This window comes from Stegostoma tigrinum, chromosome 9 (assembly GCF_030684315.1).
Source record: "Stegostoma tigrinum isolate sSteTig4 chromosome 9, sSteTig4.hap1, whole genome shotgun sequence".
In the NCBI taxonomy this organism is placed as follows: domain Eukaryota; kingdom Metazoa; phylum Chordata; class Chondrichthyes; order Orectolobiformes; family Stegostomatidae; genus Stegostoma; species Stegostoma tigrinum.
The window spans coordinates 22,930,765-22,953,305 of NC_081362.1; positions in this window are offsets into that span (position 1 = coordinate 22,930,765).

Below are 22,541 nucleotides of genomic sequence, written 5' to 3' on the forward strand. Positions count from 1 at the left end.
TAATATATAATATTCACATTTAAGGTGTGTTAATCTACTTTGGAATGTAATTTTCACCATTTGGAATGACTTGAAATAACATGAAATGCATTAAAGTCTTAAATTATAGGAAGCTAAACTGACTCTGTTCTGTAAGGCTCATCATTTATGGTAGTTGATCTTTTCTGGAATCTATGGCCTAACAGTTAGGGTGAATTGGTCTGGTTCTGGGTACAGCTGTTAACATTGAAATGTGAGTAAAACAAATGATTGCTTGATCAGACAAAGAACGTTTGGATGGTTATAGTACAGAAAGAGTTGATTCAGTCTGTGGAGTCTGGGCTGACTGAGTGTAATTTAGCTGATCCCATCTGCCTCTGTGCCTTTGCAGTTTGTTTGCTCTTTAGGTAGTTCTCACATTCCCTTTTGAAACCAAGGATTGAGTTTGCCTGCAACAGCAAATCCAACCTGGAATCCTTTTATTTTATTCATTCACAGGATGTGGGCATCTCTGGCTGGTCAAGCATTTATTGCCAGTCCCTAATTGGATTGGGTGGTTTGTTAGGCCATTTCAGCTGGCAGTTAGCAGTCAACTACATTGCTAGGGTTCAGTAGTCAGAGACCAGACAAGGGTGGCAGATTTCTTTCTCCAAAAAAAATGGTATCAATAAGCCAGATGGGTATTGATGACAATCAAGGTTTACACTTTCATCAGGACCTGAAAATTTGACTTTCCTGCTCCTCTGATGCTGCCTGGCCCGCTGTGTTCCTTCAGCTCTACACTGCATTGACTGACTCTGCCATCTGTAATTCTTGCTATCTCCATTAGACTAGCACCATCCACCGTGTTGTGGTTCAAATCCAAGTCTCTAGAGCATTTGACTGGGACTCTGGACTACATGTTCAGTGACATTACTGCTGCGCCACTACTTCCCCTCTCCTTGCCTTTTGCAAGTTACCTTAAATCTCTATTGTCTGCTTCTTGACCCTAGCTTCTGTCAATGGGAACAGTTTCTCTTTATTTACTCTGTCTAGATCCTTAATGATTTTATAACTCCTTTATCAAATCTCTGCAAGGGACTCCACCATCTCGAATCTAACCTTTTAACAAAAGTCCCTGATCCACACAGCCATTCACATGAACAATTTTCAGTATCTTTTCTACAGCAATACCTCAGTTCAGGCTAAATCAGTGCTTTATACAAAAGTTAATCATAATTCTGTTGCTTTTGTACATGCCTCCATTTATAAAGCCCAGGATCACATTAAGCCTTTTTAATGAATTTCTCAACTTTCAATATAAACTCACATGGTTTTCAGTTCTTAGACTTTATTTTATATTGCATTACTTTATTCTTTTCTATCAAAATAAATCACCTCACACCTTTACATTAAATTTTATCTGCCTTGTGCCCTGCCATTTCAGCAGCTTGGCTATATCCTCCTGAAGTCTATCATTGTTCTCTTCACCTTTCACAAAAGTTCCAAGTTTTCCTGAGTAATGTGTGTACAACAAGAGAAGCATTGCATTGAGTTCCAATGGATGGGAGCCCTAATATACACCTACTCTTAGTCTGAGGAACAACATTTCACCACTACTGATTGAGCCACAGTTGTATTATACTGTCACGGGTACTTCAGAATAAATGTTGGACAACGTTAAGCCTGTAATTTTGGATCTTAACATCTATTGAGGAAAGAATCTGCCTAAGCAAGAATTACACAATGCAGTATCTGCTCTGTTTCAACACTGCCTGAGCTGGACGTTATGGTCATTCTCTTATTTTGTATCTGTTACAACAATTGAAGTAATCAATAGGCAAACTGACCCTTAATTGAAATGTGAATTAGTACTAATCATTGCCGTTATAACATTTTGGGAAACTTGAAGTACTTAGAGTCTGATGACGGTTGTTTCTGTCATAAACATGACAACAAGCACTCATAAAAAAAGCAGGGAGTTAATGATCCAATGTAATTTTTATTTGTTTTCAATGGGAGACATGTATCAGATGGCTAAGAGGCCAGAAAATGTCCCCAAACTCCTTAAAACAGAACCAAAGGATCTTTGATGCACAATTAAATAGATGGATGGTGCCTCCATCAGCACTGCACCAGAGGGTTATGAAATTCTAGAGACAAACTCAATGCGAGAATGAAACAAAGTTTACTGTTGGAAAAATGTGCTCAATATTGTATGACTATTGTATATTAAATGCACAATACAGAAGCACCACCTTTGAGTCCTAACATTCTTTTGGACCTCTTCTTAAGTCTATTGTTTACCTCATCCAAAAGTGTACGAGATTCACTGTATCTCAGAATTTGCAAACAGCAAAAGTTGAGATTTTAAGATGACCAGAGACATTTTGAACACCCAAAAGATAGCACATGCTGCAGTACAGCTGAGTTCTGGGAGCTGAAATGTTATCAAAAAGAGATATACGCATAAGGTACCAAGTAACATTTGCAAGACACTTGTGGGAAGATACAACTCAATGCCTATATTGTATGACCAGTTTACATAATAATTCAATCATCCATACCCCTTAAATGAGAAGAATGGGTCTTTTGGTTAATAACAGCTGGGTATCTGTATCACACAAGAGAAGAAAAATCACCCACATGCAATGAAGATCAGGGTTGACAAATATAACTGTGTTTACATATACCTTTTAATATTGAGACCCTATAGATTTTCTGTTTTATTACAACTGGAGTTCAGAGAGTGAATCAATATATTTTACGCCACAACGAGACAATGAAATACAATAATCCAGAGCAGATTCTCTTGCAGTTCACGGTTCAGTTAAAGTGGGTATGGTCTCTAGAAATGTATTTTCTCTTGAAAGGTGCTGTTACCGTTAAATAAGTACATCTCATGAATTGGGTCCTTACTGTGTTGAAGTAGATGTTAATGTTAAACTACTGAAAGTGAATGCACACACGTTTGCAGCAACAGTAGACAGAAAAAATATCCTAAGTCTCATCCAGCTTGTTATCCATCACTGATGCTTTGTGCATTACAAAACATACATAGCTCCCTCCAAATGAAAGTAATGTAATCTCAAGGAAGAGGTGAAATACAAATTAAAAATCCCACGAGTGAAGAAAAACTGCAAAGTCCATCTCCAACTACCTTCAAAATGACCAGGAATGCATTCTGGCCTTGACTGATGCAAACATTTGAAATAGCAGCTGATGTAGATCATTCAGCTGAGCCTGCTCCACCATTTGACAAGATCATGAATATGTTTGTGTATCAAAATTCACATTCCTGTTTTTACTGAAAACCTTTGTGTCCCTTGCTTGCCAAGAATCTCTCTACCTCTTTAAAAATATTTAATGACACTCACCACCTCCATCTGAGGAGAGGCTCCCAAAATCACGCAACCATCCAAGAGAAATCACATTCTCCTTATCTGACCTAAAAGGACAACCCCTAATTATAAAATAGTGCCTGCTAGTCCTGGACTGACCCACAATAGGAAACATTCCTTCTATGTCTGCCTTATCAAGATAATTCAGGATCTTAAGCACAATCAAGCCACCCCTCACTATTCTAAACCCCATTGAAGAGACACCCAACCTACCCTCACAGAATCCGCTAATTTCAGATATCAATTGGGGCGGCACAGTGGCTCAGTGGTTAGCACTGCAGCCTCACAGCACCAGGGACCCGGGTTCAATTCCCGCCTCGGGTGACTGTCTGTGTGGAGTTTGCACATTCTCCCTGTGTCTGTGTGGGTTTCCTCCGGGTGCTCCGGTTTCCTCCCACAGTCCAAAGATGTGCAGGCTAGGTGGATTGGCCATGCTAAATTGCCCGTAGTGTTCGGGGGTGTGTGGGTTATAGGGGGATGGGTTTGGGTGGGATGCTTCAAGGGGCGGAGTGGACTTGTTGGGCCGAAGGGCCTGTTTCCACACTGTAGGGAATCTAATCTAATCTAGTAACCCTGCTCAGTACCATCTCCAATCTTCCATAAATATTGAGACCAAAACTGCACACAGCATTTGAGATGTGGTCTCACCAGCTGTATAACTGAAACATAACATCCTCATTTTTATATTCAGTTCCTTTTGTAGTAAAATATAGCATCCCATTAACCTTCTTGATAACATTAGAATTACAACTAAGTTTGTTGTCATGCATGCTCAAGTACAGGAATGCAGAAGTGCAGTAAAATGAAGTCGCCATTCCCATTGGCAACTTAGGTACAAAGGTATTTAGGATACAAAATCTTCAGTACTAAATTAAAAAAAAGGAATAAGTTAAAAGTTAAACATTATAGAGATTGCATGCTGTACCTACAAACTAACAACTTGTAACCATGTAGTGGAATACCTATATTCCTTTGCACCTTGTAATTCTGCAATCGCTCTTCATTTAATAACACTGTACAAGCTTAGTTTGGGATTATGTCCAGCATAGACTGGTTGGACTGAAGGGTTTGTTTCCACACTGTATGACTGTATAACGTGGATAGAAGATCGGCTGACCAGGAGTGAAGGTAGTTAAAGCTCGATAAATTTACAGACAACACCAGCATAGGTAGGAAAGTATGTTTTGGGCACAAGGAAGTTGTAGATTGACTGGTTGAGTAGGCAATGGAGTGTATTGTGGGAAAATATGAAGTTATTCAATCTGGCAGGAATGAAAAAGCAGAGCATTATTAAATGAAGAATAAATGCAGGATTACAGGGGAGAAAGAAACAGCACCTCGTGTTGAGCATAGCCTTGAATAAAAATAACTTAAGTTGTGACCCTGAAGTTTGTCAACCATTCCCATCCAGTCAATGCTGTAAAAGCCTGCCATCCCCTTCTCCCCCACCATCCCCCAGTGATCCAAACTCCATGGACAAGCAAAACTAGGAAATAGTTCCTGTCTCCCGTCTCCTTCAGGAGACTGTATCAGTGATAATTCAGCACAAGTGCAATCATCTAGCCATTATTTACATTCTACAACTAGAAATGGTCTCTTCTCTCAAGAATTTGCCAAGTTCCATTGACTAGGTTTGTCATGATTCCATAAACACTGCAGAAACAATTCAGACCTGCCTTATAATCTTACATGTAGGAAAGAGTTAAAATTAAAGTGCTCAATGATGAACCCTTGGAGAGTGCGTGGATGCTTTTTGACACAGTTGTTTGCCAAGTTTTTTGATGCTCTCTGCAGCTGTTGAAACATCTGGTGTAAGAATGCTCCCAAATTCTTCAACCACTCCTCTGCGTCCCATCAGGGTAGGAGGATATCCCAGGGATGCCTCTTCAACCTTTAGTCAGATGTGCAAGAGAACACTCCCTAGTCAACAATTGACAAGCAGCAGTGCTGAAACTAATGGGCCGTATCTCAAAACCTTTTCAGCCATCTGCCTCCATCACAATTGCTAAAAGATTTATGGTCAATTTAGACATGTGGAACAGATTCCTACATGGAGAGGTATTGCACAAAATAAAGAATTTTACTGTCCCACTAACAGGTTTTCAAGAAGGGGTTGGAGCATAAAATTGTACGGTGTCCATTTGACACGGCCCTCCCCTCCCCTGACCTGATGGTGACTTTTAAGGGCAGGGCTGGTGGTAAGGCGAAGCCTTGGCCATGCTGCCTCCCATAACTTATGACAGTAGTAGGTGAGGTCCAAGACAGCAGGTTGGCATTGTATAGGGAAGAGGGGAGCCTCCAATTTGGGCTCCCTTTCCTAATTGGTGCGACCTGCCCCCCCTGGCTTTTGTAACCTGGCTAACAACTCTGACAATGTACTGTTAAAAAGTACCTCTTTGGAGGGTTAACTTTTATTACATGTTCAAGTCTCTTGTGTGGAATGTCCACTAATAACGTTCCGATTCAGAGGCTTGAATGCTACCGACAGAGCCACAGCTGAGACCTAAGGCATAGCATTCATTTTAATATACTTTATAGGAAAGCAACATTTCAACTAAATTGAAAAATTCCCCAGGAAAGCTGATATTACTCCATTATATTAAATTCTTAGGAGTGAGATCATGGCTGTGTTTTAACACAGTCAAGCTGAGCTGAAACTGAGCAGTAGAACTGTTTATCAGGTTCATAACTACATTTTGCCTGATGTGATTTCATTATAGTCAATTCTTTTGTAAAGAAGTGTATAAATTAAAGTGGCAGCCTATCCTTTATCTATCTGGATTTTGGTTTGGTCAAGGACCATGAATGGGACATTAGTTGGTGACCTTTTTATGCTTCAATCGTTGGACAAATGTAATTAATTTGGAATAACTCCAACATTCATGAGAATACAAAGCACAAGCAAATTTAATGGGGAATTTTTTAAAAGTACTGACTACTAAATATCAGAGTGGCACAGTGACTCAATGGTTAGCGCAGTTGCCTCACAGCACCAGGGACCCGAGTTCAATTCCAGCCTCAAGCGACTGTCTGTGGAGTTTGCACACATTCTCCCCATGTCTGTGTGGATTTCCTCCCACAGTCCGAGGATGTGCAGGATAGATGAATTGGCCATGCTAAATTGCCTATAGGGATGTGTAGATTTGGTGAGTTATAGGGGGATGGGTGCCCTTGTGGACTTGTTGGGCCAAAGAGCCTGTTTCCACATTGTGGAGATTCTATTTTGGGAAAGAGGAACATATAAGTCTACTTTCCATTTGCTCTGCTGTTTACATCACATTCTCATCCTTGTTTTCATCCCCACTCCAGGGCGACAATCTTCCAATAAACTAAAAAAAAATGCTGGAGTCTTCAACTCCACATTGTACATTCCTAATTTCTTCAGTTGAAGGGGACATCACAACCAGGAAAATAATACACTGGAAGAAAAATTACACCAGGTTGGAGTTGATAGTGATAATTAAAATAGAGCTCATTCTCCATATCAATTTTTACTATTGCCATTTTGGGTCAACTTAAATTATAACAGTTATACATGGCTGCCTCTGTTAAAATAAAAGAAAACAAAGGAAAAGATGAGTGGTCTTTTGGATTTGCATAAATATCAACTAAGTAAACTTCTTTCCTGTAACTAGGGCTTTAAGAGGATGGAATAATTAGAAAATATAAACAGTGAAAATACTTCCTCTGGCTGAATAATATAGAGAGAATGGCCTATAAACTGGAGCTAGCTTACTCAGGGACGGTCACAGCAAGCCCCTCTTCAGATAACAGGATGTGAAATCTGGACCTCTTTTCCCATGATCTCACTGCCCACCCAACTCCAGAAAGAAAAAATCTGTGATTTCTAAGTTAAGTTAAATTGCAACACTCAGATTGGTGGACTATTGTTAAATAAAAGCTGTGAAGGGTTATGAAAGCAGGGCAGGTAAGTAGAGTAGAGATGTAGGTCAGTCATGATCAAATCACAATAGTAGCAGGCTTTCACTACAGATAAACAGCAGAGATTCACTGACTTTATGTAATGGTTGATGCCATCCTGGAATCATAGTTTAGATCCAACTGCTCCTCCAGAAGAAGATCCATTGATCTAGCATCTCTCATCTCCCTTTATCAAATACAATCTAACAATCAAATATTGGACAAGCTCCTTAATAGTGGTGGTCAGCTGGTAATATTGGCCATTCAATGATGTATTGCAACATGAAGTTGGTATTTGGGGCTGAAATCAGAAATACAGCAACAACTCTTGACTTTTGTAGAGTTGTTAATCCTACCTCATTGACATATTCTGTGTCACGACAGTAACTATAAGACATAGGCTGTGATATAAGAGGATATCAGCCGGGTGAGAAAAGATGATCAAATCAGAGGAGGAAGAAATGAATACACTTGGCAGAATAACTAAGATCTAATGCCAAAATGTGCAAGGTAACATATACACTGTAAATAAAAAAATGACAAAATACCTATTGCAAGTGGTGTAGAAATACTGCTGAAAGAAAGAGTTATCCTTTGCTAAGGTGATCTTGCCTCGCAGGTAGAATGTTGTTAAGTACAACTCCTACTCCTGATTTTGAATTCTTGTCTCTGATCTAACAGCTGAGTGTGGTACTGTGTTGACAGAATGTTATATAGTCAGTCGTAGCTTCTTTTATATGAAACTTTAAACTAAGGATCCATCCATCACCTTATTTGGATATAAAAAATTCCATGCCAATATCTTAGAGGAGAGGTGGGAAATTCTACCCAGTTATCCCGATGAATATTTATCCCTCAACCAAGATGTTGGTTAGACTACATCTGAAATACTGCATGCAATCTTAGTCTCTTATCTCAGAAAATATTATTGCCAGATAGGGAGTGCAACAAAGGTTCACCAGCCTTCTTCCCAGGATGGCAGGACTATGCTATGAAGAGAGATTGGGCAAATTGTGCTTGTATTCTGAAAGTTACAAAGAATTAGACTTGATCTCAGTAAAATTTACAAAATACTGAAAAGGAATAAACAAGGTAAAAGATACAATGTTTCCCCTGGTTGGGGAGTCTAGAACCAGGGAGCACAATTTAAAATTAACAGGGGTACCACTTATGTCTGAGCTGAGAAGAAATTATTTTACTTGTGCCCTTTTAGAATTTTCTACCCTAGAGGGCCGTGGAGGACCATTCTTTGCGCATGTTGAAGATATTGATGGATTTCTGATTGTCATTGGTGTACAAAGTTATGGGGATGGGGTGAGTAAAAGATATTGAAGTGCTCAATCAGCCATGACAGTATTGAATGGTATGGCAAGATCTATGATCTGAAATAACCTACTTTTGTTCCTAATATTACAGATTACCTGATCCTTATCTCTGCTGTTTATAACACCTTGCTGCCTGCTGTGTTTACAGCATTACAAAAAGTGACTGGACTTCTTTAAAGCACTTTACTCGGTCTTGAAGTTATGGAAAAAAGTGTGAGATAAATGCAAGTTCTTTCTTTCTAGTAGACAGATGGCAGTACAACATTTGTGAACATTACTGACAGGTAGGTTGTCTCCTGGAGTCACAATTTGAACTAACACCCTTCTCCAAATGAGGAAAAGCCTCTTGGTTGCAGTTTACAGCCAAACATCTGACACTGGAGAAGAACTCAAATGCCATCAAATGGATTCGGTTGCCTTTCCTAGCAGAGACTTGTTATGATCCTGGCTTTCATTTGATTTTTTCATTGCAGCATTAACCTGGATGTTAAATGGTAAATGCGTGCACAGTATGTATGTGCACGTATGCATGAGCTCATGTGCGTATGCGCATAAGCACGTGTGTGGATGAGTGTGCGTGTTACATCACTAGCATTGTTTTCCCTCTCAGATCTGTTGAGAGCCCTGTCAATGTTGTTTATCAGCTAGCTCCTTGGAAGATGGCTCTTGATTCTGAGGAGACACTCAGTCTTGGAGATGCAGACCCCTTTTGTAGACCTGACTGCCACAGAATGAAGGAGTCATGGCAGCTTCCAAGAAATCTTATGTGCACATGGAAAACAAACTTCTGGCAGTGACAAATGATCTCTGATCACTCCAGTATTATCTGATTGAACATGGATTGTGCAGGCAATAAATTAATTCCCTGAATGTACAGAAATCCAGTGACAGCATAAAAGATACTGACTGGTGTCATGACAGTCAAAGTGCGCATATTGGGCAGCCTTGGCACACAGGAGATGTGTAAACTAGGAGATGAAGGGCAGTGCTAAGTTGTCCCATATATAGTATATAGGGAAGTGCAGGCTTGGTGGATTAGTCGTGAGAAAAGTAAGGTTGCAGGGATATGCTAGGGGGCTGAGATTGGCTGGCCCCGATGGGTCAAATGGCCTGCTTTCACACTCTTGGGATTCTATGAATTGGAGGCAGCAGCTGGTAAATATCTGATTGAATCTCGCCTGATCCTTGGATGCAGTTTAAGACAAGGAACTCAATGTTGTGGTGAGCTTGATGGTCACTCGCAATGTGTGGCTGCTTGGTTCTCTTGGGAGCAGGTTCTTGTTCCAAAATGCTGTAAACATCAATGACTTGAGGCACTGCAGCTGTGTAATTGAGAAGGACTGATCTACTGTCTGTATAATCTGTTTGGAGAAGGGGAAGAGGGGGATAATCATTTTCCACTGAGTTGCTGATCTGCATCCCTGTGGGCTTTGTGTCTTGTGGTTACAAAGAAAGCAGCGATTGTTGCAGGAGCTCCTGTTGCTGCTGGCCTCACTTCAGCGGTCAGTGTAATGGCCGTATAAGCTGCTTCCATCTGTGGTGAAGGCTGAAAGTAGCTATGTTTACAACTAGACAGTCAAATGTCTTTCATGAGGGTTGTCTGTGTCCTGTAAAATCAGGACAAACAAGCAAGGGGAAGTGGAGCCCTTTTTCCTAGATGCTGTTGTAACTTCTGTTTTCTCCATTTAAACATTTTCTATTATCTCAGTGTTAGATCAATGATTTGCTGTGGTGTTCTTGTCCATATGGTCCAGCAGGATTAACAAGCTTGGGTAGCCCAGCTAAAAGTAGCAAGCCATGTTGAAGATTTTGTGGTGCTATGGTAGCATCCCAGTCTCCTGACCAAAAGGCCTGGGTTCAAGGACCACCTACCCTGGAGGCATGTTGTAATCTATTTCATCATAAAATCCCTGTAGTGTGGAAACAGACCATTTGGCCCAACAAGTCCACACCGACTCTCCAAAGAGTATCCCACACAGACCCACCCCACTACTGTGTCTGAATAGGTAGATTGAAAAATATTAAGACAGCTAAATGCATTCATTTCCCAACAGACCAACAATTTTCACTGCTTTAACTTCTGATAAGCACTGAAGCCTTTACCACCCATGCACTCCCCTCATCAACAAATAAAGTTTTACACTGTAATAGGAGGAATTCAACAAGTAAATTTGGTAGAAACAAACAGGAGAAAATTAGTGCAGAGATGTGTCATGCTTTTCACGAAGTGAAATACCAAGGGCAACCTAGGCACTTTGAGTGGTGTAGCAATTGTAAAGGTTGAAAGAAATCTACAGATAATAGCAGACTTGGCAGATAACAGGCGAAGTCATTTTGGAAAAGCAATATCAGTGAATGGAATGCTGGACTGGACTGCTTAATGTGCAAAGCACAGCTGATGTTAAAAAATACAATTTTATGGCCAGATCATACATTTAGTATTGTCTCAGTCTAGGTCACAGTGGCACAAGGGCAATGCTGTAGGTGGCTTCAGAAACAAGCTAAACATTTCCATCATTCAGTAAAGTTACCAGTCAAGCTTAGAAAATCAGATTCTTCAACTTGTGGAAGACAGTTTCTCAGATGATCTTCCAGTATACAATATATGAATCTTTGCATTGAAAGTAATATGGGAAACTACAAAGTAAGGGCTGGGATTCAAAAGTTTAAACTGATGAAATCAAATTTAAGATAGAAGCCAGGAAGAATTTCTCACACAAGAGAGCAATCCACTCTTAGGAAATTGATAAGGGGAGAACCTTAAGTCTCAACCATGATCCAGTTTGATGTCAGGCTAAAAGGACTGTAAGCTTTCGCTTCTGGAAGAAGAGACCATGCCAAAACACATGTCATTCACTGCAGTATTGTCCTGTAATCATGATAGTAGCATCTCTTTAGAAAGCACTCTAAAATCCCTTACGTTTCTCTCCGTTGATTATCTGTATCATGTTATTTCAAATGCTCTTCAAATACCCTGATGAACTATTTTTCCAAAGCAGTTAAATGCTGCCAAGCAAAGATAGTGGACAGGCGAAAAAAGTTACTGTAATCTTCAGCAGTCATGCTGCTACCTAATTCCAACCTTCAACATTTGCTAATTTCTTTCACTTCTAATTTTCACATTCCTGGCTTGGCAATCATATCCACTTCATGAAGATTAAGTGTTGAAAATTGCCCGAGTGGATGGATTAGTAAATTAATGCTGTTGAGATAAATCAAGGAAATGTCGGAAACATTCATTAGGCAGTATCTATGGATTGAAGTAAGAGTTGGAGGCTTCAGTCTCCTGACTGGAGAAGTGGCATAAGATCAGCCTTTCTTATTGTTACATGCCATGACCCAGAGTAAGTCCAGGTGAATCATATGGGTCATAGAGGTCTACAACACAGAAAGTCCATCAAGTCTGCGCTGGTCAACAGCAACTACGTAACTATTCTAATCTCATTTCCAGTACTTGTCCCGTAGCCTTGTATGCCTTGGCATCACAAGTGCACAACTCAATACTTCTTAAATGTTCTATGGGTTTCTGCCTCTACCACCCTTACAGGCAATGAATTCCACATTCTCAATTTCCTCTGGGTGAGAAGATTTTGCTTATGTCTCCTTAAACTCCTGCCCTTACCTAAATCTATGCCCCTGATTATTGATCCCCCCATTATGGGGAAAAATTTCTTCTTGTATACCCAGACTTTGTCTCCTCTAAGTTTATACACCTCAAATCGTGTCCCACCTCACTTTCCTCTGTACCCTCAACAGTGCAATCATATCCTTCCTAAAATGTGGATTCTAGAATTGCACAGTTATAATGCACACAGATGGTTCTAGCACATGAATTTCAAATTTCTGAAGGGTGCTATTCAAGCCTTCATGGATGCCTCTGATACTGATCTTATTGTCCAAGACTTGTAAATATTGACAACATGCTCATAAATGTACTCTAACCTGGCTAGAACTTTAAACAGCAGGCAGAGGACCAGGTTACAAGGTATGTATCATTGAAACTGTATATAGCAAGTTTTTTTTAAGTACAGAATGTGTTTAACAGCTATCTTGGGCAATATTACCCACCTAATCCCATTCATTCAAAAAAGTTCCACAGAAGAAGTTTGGAATTCTTATTCAGAAGTGGCAACTAATGATCATGCAAATATAAAACAGAGGTTGACAGATTTTTGTTAACCAAAGATATGAAGAGATATGCAGTATAGGTAGACATCTGAAGTTAAATTACAGATAAATTATTACCTTGGTGAATGTCAGGTAAGGCTGGAGGGAATGAATGTCCTAGTCTCATCTCAATGTTTTAATGCTCCCATATAATAGCTGGACATGGTCATTTGTCACTGCATCATTATCACTGATACAAAATCCAGGAACTCCCTTCATAACAGCATGATGGGAGTGCTTTCCCCCCCACATTTAACCGCCCCACAACTGGGCTTGTGTTGAAGAAGGTAACTTATCACTACCTTTTCAAAGGGCAATTGAAGAAAGACAATAAATGCTATCAATGCCTATATACCACAATTTTTTTTATTTTATAGAAAACTCAGACTTCCCACAGACTGGTCAAAATGATTTGAAAGCACTAGAAGTAAAACTCCATGGAGGCACATGAAGCAACTGATGTTGTAACTATTTCAGAGTGCAAAACTCAGTGTTTATGCATTCTAGGTAATCACAGTAAGATAAATTGTATTCTTATAAAATATTTCTTCCCCCCCAGAAAAATAAAATTTAAGAGAAATAGATTACAGTGGCCTCTTGGCTATCCTTTATGCTACCTATGAGTTTGTATTTCCCAGCATGAATGCCTGTGGTTGAAAAATATAATTTACTTCATGATATATTCAGTTTCCTGACAGAAATAAAACTGCACTGACAAGAGAACTTTTGACTGAACTTTGCAATTTATTCTAAATAAAGATATGTCATAATCTCAGTTGAGACCACTAACTTTCTAAAATTTAAATCAGAAAATGTAGTTATTTACTTGGAAGATTTAAGGCATAAAATTCCATGGTTTAAACAAGAGAATTTTTACACTACAAGAGTCAAACAAAGCAAAACCTAAATATTACCTTCAGTAATCAGGTAGGCAGTAAGCCAGTTAGCTTATCTGGCTGACCAGATGGTTCACTATGTTGAATGATACCAATAGATTAGATTAGATTCTCTAGTGTGAAACAGGCCCTTTGGCTCAACAAGTCCACGCCGCCCCTTGGAGCATCCCACCCAGGCCCATCCCCCTATAATCCACACAGCCCTGAACACTACAGGCAATTTAGCATGGATGATCTACCTAGCCCGCACATCTTTGGACTGTGCGAGGAAACTGGAACACCTGAAGCAAATCCGTGCAGGCATGGAGAGAATGTGCAAACTCCACACAGACAGTTACCTGAGGCTTGAATTGAACCCGGGTCCCTGGTGCTGTGAGACTGCAATGCTAACCACTGAGCCACCGTGCCGCCCTAAAGCCCCATAGCGTGGGTTCAATCTCATATTACCATGTAGGACTCTCCTCAACCTCTCCCCTTCCCTGAACAGCAGCGGTTAAACCACCAGTCATCTCTCTCTAATGCAGGAGCAAACCTCTGCTCTGTTATATTTAAAAACCCAGAACGAACATGAAGTATAAAGCTCCAGGCGTTGGTGCATCCCTCAGCATACAGTCCTGGATATTGGCAATTGCCAGTCTACAACGCTTAATTGAGGACAACTGTCTCTACAGAGAGACTATTAAGTTTTGGGCAACAAAAATGCATCTTTTAATAAGTTGATGGCCCTCCAAACACTGTTGATTTTGTCTCAGTATGAGTCCCTGAGAATAGGCCATAGAGAATGGAGCCCTATCATGGGGCTGCTTGTGATGAACTTTGACAGAAACCCCTGCACTTCTCTCCAGATTTTCTTTGCAAAGTCACATTCCAGGGGGAGGTGGATGGCAGTCTCTTACCCATCATAGAAATCTGATTAAACATGGTCAGGGAAATCAAAAAGGATGAGGATGAAAGACGGAAATGAGCCAAATGGAAGTCATATGAAGAGAAAAGCAGAACTTCAAGGTCCAGGGTTCCTGGGACTATGTATGTTACTTTTCCTTTATTGTTGAAGATATGCTAAACAAAAATTAAAAAAAAGAACAGTTACCCTGCTTTAGGGAAGATGTTGTTAAACTTGAGGAAGCGGAAGTGATTTACAAGGTTGTTGCTGGGACTGGGGGGCTTGAGTTATTGGGAGAGGCTGAATAGGCTGGGGCTATTTTCCCTAGAGCATCAGACGCTGAGAGGCGATCTTAGAGGTTTATAAAATCATGAGGGGTATGGACAGTGAGCAGCCAAGATCTTTTTTCCTAGGGTGGAGGAGTCCAAAACTAGAGGGCATTGCTTAAAGAGAGAGGGAAAAGATTTAAAGAGGACCCAAGGAGTAACTTTTTCCAGTCAGAGGGCTGTGCGTGTATGAAATGAGCTGCCAGAGGATCTGGTGCGTGTGGGTATAATTACATTTAAAAGTCATCTGGATGGGTACATGAATAGGAAGGGTATAGATGGATATGGATCAAATGGGACTAGATTAATTTAGGATATCTGGTTGGTGTGGATGGGGTGGACTGAAGGGCCTTTTTCTGTGCTGTATGACTCTGTGGCTTTAAAATAATCACCACTTTTTGCCTCTAATTCTGTTTTGCTTGTTATGGAAAATTGCCAATCTTAATTTATCTATCCAGAGATTTAAAGGTAACGCAAATGATTTCAGTGTCTTCCTTTATGCTTCTAGGAAGACTGTTCCTTGTGTAAGCCACTCTTTATGTAAAAAACAAACAAACAATCTGACATCAATCTTTACTTTGGTCCAGTTTCAATTTGTGACTCATTACCCTATTCTTACTGAAGACTTGGCTCTGTGAAATCACCCAAATTACTGCATCACGACATTGTGGGTTCATACCCCACTCCAAATACTTGACCACACTGCACTGGCCCGCATGCTGTGCTACGTTGTCAGAGATACCACCTTTGAGCAAACTGTTTGTCTCTCAGGCACACATAAGAAAATCTATGGCACTACTTGGAAGAAAAACCTGAAGGCTTCTCCCTGGTGTCCTGCCCAATAGTTATCGTTCAATCTGAGTTATTAATAAAGGTCATCTGGCTGCTATTATATTGTTTATGTGGAATATTGCTGTCCATATATTGGTATCCATTGTTCATTATGGTAGTGTCCTTTTAAAAAAAACCCATTCTCAATGGCTGCAGAGCACTTTAGGGTATCCTGAGGTTATAAATGGTACCATTGAAATGCAACCCTTTCTGCTTTTTTAATATAATTTTCCTTTCTTGAGCTATTAAACAAGCTTCTATAAGAAGACTTCTTAATATTGCATCTGCCTCGTAAAGAGCTTTGGTTTCTTCTCAGGCTCAGGAATCAGCTTCTTAATTTTGTTCTAAGAACATCTCCCCATTGTCTCACTGAGACTGAACAGGTTGAAACTGACAACACCACTGTACACAGTCTGGTCTCAATACCCTCCAGCTTTTGCCCAACTGCCCTAATGTGCCGCTCCAGCCTCTCAATTCCTTATTATGTGCAGTGCAAGTAGGTACCTTGCATAATATTTGGTAATTCATTCAAGTGGCAAGGTAGAGGCATTTTGGTCACAAGATGTTTCTTTTATCGTGTAATATGATTGGAGTTATTTTTAAATACTACATTCATATCTAAATGTTCACACATGTATGCACATCAGTAACCAATGTCAAATTGTGTAGCCAAATAACATTAGTGCCATTAGACCTGTTACAAATGCATATTTGTAGTGCACATGTGTAGCAAGTAATGGATGTAGAAATTGGTATCTTGCCTATTTAAGTCAGGTTTACTTCTTAATTAGCAGTTTAATGGATGCTTAAGTTATTGCTCAATAATCCATTACAACTGGATTGCATTTCACATGTAAATTTGTAGAGGTCATGTGAAGATTGGGATTATCACTCTGCATAATTGACAGTAACACCATGGCAAATAGGCACAGGCCAATGGCTCAATAGTGACATACCAATGACAGGTTATGGGAATAATGGTTGGGATTTAAGGCTCTTGCCCTCTTGTGTTGCCTAATTGGGCTCCTGAGTTGTTCCAAAATTAGTAAGCAAATATGCCCACGCACATTGACTGAGCACAAATCAACTAAGTGCTGATTAAACTATTTCACATGAACACCATCTCTGTACAACACAAAGGCCCAACAATATACTAATAATAATGAGCTTATTAACAAAGCTTCTATTAGTTATAGATAATGTATTATCAATTGCAAGTAGAATGATTTACAAAACAATGTGCAGTGTTAGCTGGAGTGGAAAATTGCTCCTTCGATTGTGGATGATGATAACATGATGATTCAGTATCTTTAATCAGAATCAGAATAAAGTAAAAATAGTTCTGATTTTCCCTGGCACATGCTGGTTCCAATATCTGGATTGCATCTTTATCAAGCCAAGAGTTGTTTCAACAGTAATTTTCTAACTTCTGGCTAGCACCTCTCACTTATTTATAAAGCTGCAATATACTTATCATGTTCTGATACCAGATGATGTTAACATTGGACAAGTCAGATCCCAGAATTATATAAGACCATGAGACCTAGGAGTGGAAGTAAGGCCATTCGGCCCATCAAGTCCACTCCGCCATTTAAATCATGGCTGATGGTCATTTCAACTCCACTTCCCTGCACTCTCCCCATAGCCCTTGATTCCTTGTGAGATCAAGAATTTATCTCTGCCTTGAAGGCATCTAAAGTTCGGTCTCCACTGCACTCCGTGGCAATGAATTCCACAAGCCCGCAACTCTCTGGCTGAAGAAATGTCTCCTCATTTCCGTTTTAAATTTAAGGCTTGATAGACCATTAGTTCTATTTTTGCAACTTGTTTGGTCAGTCACAGAATATATTCACAAGAGACTGCCAACATACTTTTAACAAAAGAATGTCCAAGTTTATTATACCCAAAAGAAAAATAACAAACTATTTGAAATTGTCTTACTACAAATATCAAGAATGAAGATTCAACTCTTATCCACGGGAACAACTTTACAGATAATCAAACTTCCATGAAGGTTTACCCTGTTCCCCTTTTAAGATTACTTCTTCAGTTGGGAAGGATGTACTAGGTTTCTTTCTGGCAAAGGTTTGCCTTTACTTAAATGTTAGCTTCTTTAGTTAATGTCTCTTCATGAGAGAACTCACTTTTCTTATTATGGATTTCTTAACCTCCACTCCCATAGCCTTCAGCTTCTGGAACTTTCAGGATTTCTTTCAGCCCAAAATGCTTTGGCAACTGCTAAGCTAACTGCTTTAGACCTGTTCTCTAACAGTGATTAACACACTGACCTTTCAGATGGTTCTGCTTTCCTTTTGTTTCAGCTAATTCGCAGGAAGGGCCATTACTGGCTAGACCAGCATTTACTGCTCATCCTTAATTGCCCAGAGGACAGTTAAGAGTCAACCACAATGCTGTGCACTGGAGTCACATGTAGGCCAGACCAGGTAAGGATGGTAGTTTCCTTCCCTAAAAGATGTTGGTGGCCCAGATGGGTTTGTCCCAAAAATTAACCATTTCATTGTCATTATTAGACTCAATCCCAGTTTTTTTTATTGAATACAAAATACACCATCTACCATCATTTGAAATTGGGTCCTCCAAAACATGACCTAGGTCTCTGCATATTTAGTTTAGTGATAACACTTGTAGGCACCAGCTTCCCTTGAACTGGAGCTGTCTCCTTATCAAAGGCCAAATTTTGTTAGTTAACACCACTTTTGCTCTTTTCTACAGCACTGAACTATTCACTTCAAGGGCTTCTTTATAATCATGTAAAGAGATCTGCAGACACCCCAGGCACCATTCACCAAATGCAAAATGAAATTAAACCCTTCCCTCAGAACCCATGTAACAGATGTACAAATCAAACTTAAAGCTATATATGATGACCAAGTCAGAACCCAAGTCTCCAAGTAATAGAATTGGCATAGTGAACTTTTATTGTTATCTTTGTTTCGAATTAAGTTAATGAATTAGAATGCAACATAAATCCTATTAAAACTAATCTTTCTTCCTTTAGTTTCATCTTGAATACACCAACATTCTCCCCGACCTACAGACTTCACTTTCATTTCATTTTCACTGTGCTCTTTGTTCAAATTACCGCTACTGTCTGAAATGTGTAGAATTTCTTTCACCTTTTGCCTGGATGACATGTTGGCTCAGGCATTAGCACTACAGCCTCACAGTACTAGAGACCCAGGTTTAATTCCAGCCTCAGGTGACTGTGTGTGGAGTTCACATGTTCTCCCCATGTCTATGTGAATTTCCTTCCACAGTCCAAAGATAGGTTGGTTAGCCATGGTAAACTTTGCCTACAGTGTCCAGGGTCTTGCAGATTAGCAGAGTTCCAGGGATTGGGTGGGTCTGGGTGGGATGACCTTCAGAGGGTTGCTGTGCACTTGATGGGCTAAAATGACATACTTCCACTCTGAAGGGATTCTGATTTAAGTACCAGACCTTAACTAGATTACAACATTACTTTAGATAATTGCTTAGCATCTTTGGATTAATGCAGGCCATGCATCATATACCCAGCCAGCTTACTTGAAAATGAAATCCAATTTTATACCCAAGGTTTGAATAGTTCGATGTTTACCACATCACATAGCTTGTCACAGACTTAGTCTTGTCAGTGTTGAAGTGTTTCAAATGTATATTTCAAAACTTCAGCTCTGAAATAAAAACCCAACATCCCATCACTGTCTGATGTAGGCAATTGTATTATATCAAAAATAATAGGTGATTATGTTCTGCGTAAGTCTCTTTACGTTTTGAGTGCCATTCTAGTCACAATCTCAAATTCATTGTAGAATGAAATCTATGCTATCATGCTAATATCAGTGCAACTTCAGGCCCAGAACAGGACGACAAGTTATTTTTAAATCAGCACTACCAGTTTCCAGGCAACCAATCACATTGTTATGGTGATGTGACACTCCTTTATGACTTGAATTGTGAGTTTGCATAATCTATAAAGGTCTTAAAAACCAGAAGAACTGAGAATGCTGTAAATCAAACAAAAACAGCTGGAAAAGCTCAGCAGGTCTGGTAACATCTGTGAAAAGAAATCAGAATTAACGTGGGTTCTACTGACCCTTCCTCAATCTTAGCTCAAACACAATAAAATGTCCAACTTTGCAACTTTCTGAACAAAACACAGCCTGATCATCCTGAGGTACAAGTCTTCCATGCTCGCATCATTGCATGGACACTCTCCGTGGAAGAGACTCATTTGAGAGTTCCAAACTGCCACAGGCTGGTGACGTAGGTGTCTTATCCTTGCTCTGTGTAGGATCATGGGGTGACAGTGTTCTGGAGATTAATGTTTAATTCACAGAAACTCTAGGTCATGCCAGGAGGACTCTCAGTCCTAGTCAATATGTGCAGCTGCCAGCCATCAGCAACAGAAACATGCATTTATGTAGTGCTTTAATACAAACAATATCACAAAGTGTTGCTCAAGAGCATTATTGGACAACAGACTGAGGAGATATTAGGGTAGATGGTAACACACTGGTTTGAAGTGGAAAGCTTTAAAAGGGGTATCAAAGAACAACAGAAAAAAGTAGTGTAAGGCAGAGCTAGGGATCATCAGTGTATGTATGAAAATGAATACTAACTGGAATTCTTGGTGCTCCTTAATGATACAACACTGGGAACATGTGGTGAGATCAGAAAAATGAAGTACTTGATATCAAGAAAACAACGTTCAATTTTGTACCTGAGGTTTGAATTGTAAAATGCAAATTTCACTTGTAAGTGGCGAACAATCCATTTGAATTTTTAACCTATTCTTGCCTCTATATTCTGTTTGCTATTCTCCATGCTGCTGAAAAATGATAGACAGCACCAGTTGCCAACCTGAAAATCAAAATGCATTCCTGATGACTCCAGCTTGTTGGGTGCTCCCCTGGGGATCCATCTTAGTCAGTATTCCTGATTAACTCAGGCCACATGCAGTGCCTATCTGCACCCTGCCATCCATGTATGTTGGCGCTGGGCATGTACCAGCCTTCCCCACATCATGGCACATCTCAGATTCACTTAGAATACCAGTTCTCCACTTCTGTACCACACTTTGCAGCAGACTCATACTTTGCATTATAATTCTGCTGCCAGTCACTGTGGGCAGGGATGAGGACCCATCGCATTAGAGCAGGGTGCATCTCTGGGCTCCTTATTTGCTTTATCCACACTCCCTCACTTTTTCCTTGCTCACAACATCCCTGCTTGACCTTTGTTGGTGTGCCTTGCCACCTCATTCAAAACTCAAAGCTCCTGGTATTTCTGTGCTGCCTTGCCTTTTAGAACAGACACAAAGCCAGGCAGCTTGTCATGGTTGTCAGCAGTCAAGGGGATGGACATTTCATTGCACTGTCATGTCAATGCCACACACATTGACTCGAGCTGCCGGTTCATGGTAATCAGGCAGGTCGTGATAGAAAGTAACCATTTATACACGTGAGCTTGTATTTTAAATATAGTGTCACCCATGCCACCTAGGCACCTTTGGAAGCTATTCTTTTTAATTTCCTTTCCACTATAGGTACTGCAGAGGGCTACTCAGTTGGCAATTGATGGCGTATTGCAGTTTTATATATGGTGCTGGCAGAAGTCCTGGGAAGACCTGTCAATGGTGTGTACCCATACCACTGGTAAGCACACAATACATACAATGATATGAGCAACAGAGAACTGTGGGAGATAACTCACTAGAGCTCAGACAGAGAAAGCCTCCATGGAACTGCCTGAAATGACACTTAGCCTGAACTTTGCAAAAAATCGGCTAGTGAGGTATTTGATGACATTATAGAGAGGCAGCATATAGATAAGATACAGGAAAAGGCCAAGAATGGATCTTTGAAGCACAGAAGTATTTGTGAGAGAGTAACAGAAAATGAAGTCTAATTTTGTACCAGAAGTTTGAATTGAGAGAGGAAAATCTCACATGTAAATCCATTTACATTAACTTTACCTATTCTCACCTTATTTCTATTCATTCAGTTTGGTGAGATATTGGATGGTACCATAAAGAGGCAGCACATAGGCAAGATGCAGGAAGGGGCCAAAAGCATGGAGTACATCAGCAGTATTGATGTGTGTGTGTGTGTGAGAGAGAGAGAGAGAGAAAGAGAAAGAGAACCATTGCTGCATTTCCTCTGATTACAATTAAATCATTAAAAATGGGTCTCGGTGAATCCAGTTCCACACAGTTGGACAATGCAGAAAAGACTTTACAATATTTTCCTCTAGTCAACGACACCAAAGGCTGCAGATTTTGTTTTAAATTCAGTTGTGAGACATGAGCACCATTTGTTGGGCCAGCATTTATTACCCTTGAGAAGGTGATGGTGAGCTGCCTCCTTGAATGCTGTTGTTCACCTGCTATGGGTTAGCCCACATTTCACTTAGGAACAAAATTCCAGGATTTTGACCCAGTGATGGTGAAGGAATGTTGTTGACGGTACATACTGCTTCTTCCGAGTGTCGGTGGTCAAGGGAGTGGATGTGCTGTCAACCAAGTGGTCTATGTTGTCCTAGATGGTGCTGAGCTTCTTGAGTGTTGTCAGAGCTGCACCCATCTAGGCAAGGGAAGAGTATTTCATCACACTCTTGGTTTGTACCTTGTCAATGGAGGACAGGCTTTGAGGAGTCAGGTGGTGAGTTACTCACTGCAATATTCCTAGCCTCTGACCATCTCTTGTAGCCATTGTATTTATATGTTGAGTTTCCAACCAGTGTTAAGCCCCAGAATGTCGATAGTGGGGGATGTCACTGATGGTATTTGCATTGAATGTCAAGGGCCAGTGGTTAAATTGCCACTTATTGGT